The sequence below is a fragment of the Triticum dicoccoides genome, chromosome 7B (assembly GCF_002162155.2).
Source record: "Triticum dicoccoides isolate Atlit2015 ecotype Zavitan chromosome 7B, WEW_v2.0, whole genome shotgun sequence".
Lineage (NCBI taxonomy): Eukaryota > Viridiplantae > Streptophyta > Magnoliopsida > Poales > Poaceae > Triticum > Triticum dicoccoides.
Window position 1 is genome coordinate 266,485,616 of NC_041393.1, and position 5,778 is coordinate 266,491,393.

Consider the following 5,778-nt stretch of genomic DNA (forward strand, 5'->3'; position numbering starts at 1 on the left):
CCTGCGAAAGTACGTCCAAAAGAGCTTTGGAGCGCCAGGAGACCATGGTTGGAGTGATGCCGACAGAAGGAAGGGACCGGAGGAGAATGACTGTGGGTCTTTGGCTATGGCTGGGAGCTAGGACTGAAGTTAATATAGCGGCAAAATGGCAATGGGCCGCGGCAGACGGATGGACGGCTGGCGCCGGAGTAGGTTCGTCGGCAGCCGCGTGTCATTAATGTGGGCAGCGGGTGGATGGTCGTGGTGTCGTTAACGCGGAGCAATCGCTTGCACCGGGATGCCGCACGGGTGGCGCTCTCTCGGCCGTCGCGCTACTGCAATGCCGACGCCAGTGAGAGGTCGCATCGGACGTGAATGCGGCATTGACGTTCTGGAGTGACGATGACTGTTTCAGGCGGGAAGTGCGCGCTAGCGATGTAAGGGGTTTTGGTAGGCCAAGGCGGTCAGACGCTGGCGTGGTGGTAAAATGTGAACTCACGGATGACGAGCCTTTGAAGCGTATGCGGCACGTGTAGACAACCAGGCGTCCACAACCGCTCTTGTCGCTAGCTAGCCTTCGACGACCACCATTAGACATCACACAACCATGCATAACTTACGAATAATGGACGAATCAATCAAACACACACTCGTGTGCAGTGGCACTATGATCGGTCACTCACGATACATATATAGGTACCATAGTACCCTCTCTAGCTAGGCTGTTTTATAGATTGTTGTTGTGATGGATGATATACATGAGCAAGGTGCCGAGTCACATCGTCGCGTCATGTGCAGAGCCATGGCTAATGTCGAGCAGCTCGGCGCCCAAGCACAAGTATGACGTTGGTGTTGAGCCAGGTGAATACATGCTCGGTGTTCGCGGAGGCCGCTAGCAAACGTCTAAACAGTAATGTCCCGCACTGTCGGGGCGCACAGGTGACAGGCTCGCCGTTTGCGTTGTGCCATGAGCAGGACTTTGATTGAGAGGGTGACGTGCATGCATTAGCATGGTTTGACAGCATGAGCGTGAGTGTCTGCACACGTACATGCTACTTGTGTCTATGGGCGGTGTGCGCTAATGGGTGCATCACGTATAATATAAAAAATCGGTTTGTGCATTTAACGCAAAGTATTTCATTTTCATTTGGCTGATGAGTGTGCATTGCAGCGATGAGTCCGTGGTTTGCTTCCTCACATACACATAATTTTGATTTTTGTTTCTTTCTCCATTGACAGGTAGGCCCGCGTAGATAGATAGATACAGAACATGAGCTGATGAGGCGCATGCGGACTGTTTGACTGGTCAACCAGACAAATACGGAACTATGCGCTGAGCCAGTGACTGTATCACCACATCTTGTATATAATGACTGTATTGATCGTATTCTTAAGTATAATGATCAAATTGAGCTATTAAGAGAAGTTCATGACCGCCAATGCAATTTACTCGGTAATAAATGACCAGGATTAAAGGGGAATCCAAATTTCCTTCGTCGTCTGTCCTTGAGCTCTTGACAAATCAGTGCACTATACAGTTGTCCGGCCACTCCGCCCCAGAGCTCTCACCAAGCATCGTTCATGTCACCGCGCCGCATACTAACCGGTAAGGAAGCGATGGCATCCCACCGTGCCGAGTTCCTCGCCGCCCACGACCGCACACAAAATGGCAGGGAAGTGATGGCATCCCACCGTGCCGAGTTCATCACCGCTCGCGACATCACACCTACGTGGGCGGACCTTGAAGCTGCCAAGGCCGAATGGGCGGCAGAGCAAGAGATAGCCAAAGCCGCACAGAGGGAGCGGAAAAGGCAGAAAACACTCAAGAAAAGAGAGGCCCGCCACTACAAGAAAGAAGAGGATGCACGCGCTGCTGCGGAGAGCTCGACGGAGATCCAAGCATGGTGGGGTGTCGCCGACAAAGTCGGGAAGGAGAACGACGACGTCTGGCCAGCATGTGAGAAGTGGTAGTACTAGTAGTTAGTGTGTGTGTCTGTGTCGCCCGTACATTTGTTTAATTAATTACGAGCATGTACAAGTACTAGTTACTACTGTAGTTTTTAGAGCAAATTACCTGTACATTAGCCTAGACTCAATGGAAAAATTCCTATCCTATGCATCAAATGGCATCTCTTTCTTTATAGGAATTGAGATGCATGTCATCTCACTTCCTATGATTTTCATATTCCTATAAAATTTCTATCCTATGAACTAAAGGAGGCCTCTGCTGGAGTACAGTACTACTATAGCTAGCAGTATTGCTGGTATAGTATGTTTCTTCAAGAATCGGAATTCAACGAAGTCATGATGGTTCCTTCGTCCGAGCAACTTCACAGTGGGAAATGTTGGGCCTGTGATTTGATGGCTCGTTAGTCATTATTACTGCGGCGCGACGACCGGGGTGACTCTCCCTTGGAGTTCTGTGTGCATGGCAAGTGGACCAGGATGGTTGACGTCCCACGTGTTGGCGAACGGAAGTATTCTTTCCGATACAGAGGAGCAAGGAAACTGCGTGGTATAATATCACTGCTGATTTATATTTATTTTTTTATTTTTGATGAAAGCTAGCGTTTCAACTCTTATGATGAAGGAGTGCCAAACACGGCACGTGCTGGATGTCCCACACGTCAGCAAAAGGAGTGGGACATGAACAGCGTGGTAGAGCGTCTCCACTTCTTCCACTTCTAGGTCGGAGACCACACATAGTACTAGTGGTATGAACGATACAAAGTACGCCCCGGAGAGAAACACACATCTAGTTGGAAGGTCTCTGGCCATACACGTAAACAAACATAAAACCTAATATGTGCCTCCAATTAATATAGTAGTAGAGTACTTAGGCACATACATCATAACATCACCATGCATTGCACGTACACCATTTAGTGGTAGTAAGAGACAAATGCCTATATGCCACGCATGTTCATACTATTTGTGCCTTTCTACTTCACTTACCGCGCTACATTACTCAGGTTCGTACGTCCACTCCTGGGTACATGTTTGTCTCGTAGTTCCAGTCCCACCCGTTCTTCATAGATGGAACAATCCATAACGGTGGGTAACGGGAGTCCATATCATCACGGCTTCTTAGTGTGGCTCCCCACGATGGAGACTCATCCAAACTGAAGCGACATAGATGGATAGGGGCGTTCAAGATATGAATCAGTCGGTGCGCAATGAAAATGCACCCTTTCTTCATGAACGGCAGGCCGTCGGCGTCGTGCACAGAAGGTGGCATCATTTGCACTATGGGGTAGTTGTCCCCGATGAAAATTGAGTACTCTTGAAGTGTGTTCATCCGCACCCAGGTAGCATCACGGGGGTCGAACACGTCGCCTTCCATCTGGTACATCTGGCATCTCAAACCTGGATACATGCTGACGTGCATGGTTATGGTCGATGCAGTATAATAAGGTGACGTAAGCAGGGGATACAGATTAAAATAAAATACTTTATAGTGCTTATTTCTATGAGGGGGAATAGAGGCAATGTATAGACCAGCTGCGGCGTGATACGTCTCCAACGTATCTATAATTTATGAAGTATTCATGCTGTTATATTACCATTCTTGGATGTTTTACAATCATTGTATAGCAATTTTATATCATTTTTTGGGACTAACCTATTGACATAGTGCCTAGTGCCAGTTGTTGTTTTTGCTTGTTTTTTGCATCGTAGGAAATCAATATCAAACGGAGTCCAAACACCATGAAACTTTTTGTGGATTTTTTGTGGACCAGAAGACATCCAATGGGCCAGAGTAGCACCTGGGGGTGCCCCGAGGGGGGCACAACCCACCAGGGCACGCCTAGGCCCCCAGGCGCGCCCAGGTGGGTTGTTCCCACCTCGGTGGCTTCCCGCACCCCTTCTTTGCCGTATAAATCACAAAATATTCCAAAACCATCGGGGGTAGCCCTAGATCAGAAGTTCCGCCGCCACATGGTCTCTGTATCTACGATATCCAATCTAGACCCCGTTTCGGCACCCTATCGGAGGGGGAGATCATCACCGGTGGCCATCTTCATCATCCCGACGACCACCAAGATGAGGAGGGATGTCGGGGGGATGAACCCCGGGCAGGCAACGGAACCCGGATCCTTTTCAAAAACAACAGGGCCAGCATCGCCCCTCGAGCCGACCGACACTTGGTCGGGTCACTTAACCCGGCCAAACTCTCAGACCCGGCCAAGCTCCTCGACTCGGCAACGACCAGCTCAAGGCAGCCAAACCCGGCGCACCAAGACTTCCCCTACAAGCCAGCTCCACCCTTGGCGTGTTCCTCAACCCAGTCACGGGTCAGCTCCCATCCCATCTAGGCCGTACGATGGGACGAGTCACCATCTACTGATGACCGAGGCAACAGTGCCCCGCCCATGCCTCTGGTCAACCAGAGCGTGGCAACAGTGCCCCTCACCTGCCCACTGACTAGGGCCGACATGGCAACAATGCCCCCGCGTCACCACTGACGCCAGCAAGCGGCGACCTGACGAAGCGCCACTGTACCCGACTCGACTCGGCCACTCCTTGACGATCGATAAGACGGCGAAAAATGCCCCTAGGCAAGCGGGGCCCACGCCTAGGGGAACCCGGCGAACTGATACATCCATTTTGCATCATGCTTTTATATCAATATTTATTGCATTATGGGCTGTTATTACACATTATATCTCAATACTTATGGCTATTCTCTCTTATTTTACAAGGTTTACCATGAAGAGGGGGAATGCCGGCAGCTGGAATTCTGCCTGGAAAAGGAGCAAACGTTGGAAACCTATTCTGCACAACTCCAAAAGACGTGAGACTCCACAAAACAACTTTTCAGATTTAATAAGAATTATTGGGCAAAAGAAATAGGCCAGGGGGCCCACACCCTGTCCAGGAGACAGGGGGGCGCGCCCCCTCCTGTAAGGGCGCGCCCCCTATCTCCTGGGCCCCCTGGTGGGCTTCCGGCTGCCATCTTCTGCTATATCAAGGGTTTTCACCTGGAAAAAATCGTGGGCAAGCTTACGGGACGAAACTCCGCCGCCACGAGGCGGAACCTTGGTGGAATCAATCTAGGGCTCTGGCGGAGCTGTTCTGCCGGGGACACTTCCCTCCGGGAGGGGGAAATCATCACCAACGTCATCACCAACGATCTTCTCATCGGGAGGGGGTTAATCTCCATCAACATCTTCACCAGCACCATCTCATCTCAAAACCCTAGTTCATCTCTTGTATCCAATCTTGTATCAAAACCACAAATTGGTACCTGTGGGTTGCTAGTAGTGTTGATTACTCCTTGTAGTTGATGCTATTTGGTTTACTTGGTGGAAGATCATATGTTCAGATCCTTTATGCATATTATTACCCCTCTGATTATGAACATGAATTTGCTTTGTGAGTAGTTACGTTTGTTCCTGAGGACATGGGTGAAGTCTTGCTATTAGTAGTCATGTGAATTTGGTATTTGTTCGATATTTTGATGAGATGTATGTTGTCTCTCCTCTAGTAGTGCTATGTGAACGTCGACTACATGACACTTCACCATTATTTGGGCCTAGAGGAAGGCATAGGGGAGTAATAAGTAGATGATGGGTTGCTAGAGTGACAGAAGCTTAAACCCTAGTTTATGCGTTGCTTCGTTAGGGGTTGATATGGACCCATATGTTTAATGCTGTGGTTAGGTTTACCTTAATACTCCTTTTTGTAGTTGCGAATGCTTGCAATAGGGGTTAATCATAAGTGGGATGCTTGTCCATGTTAGGGCAGTACCCAAGTGTCGGTCCACCCACATATCAAATTATCAAAGTACCGAACGCG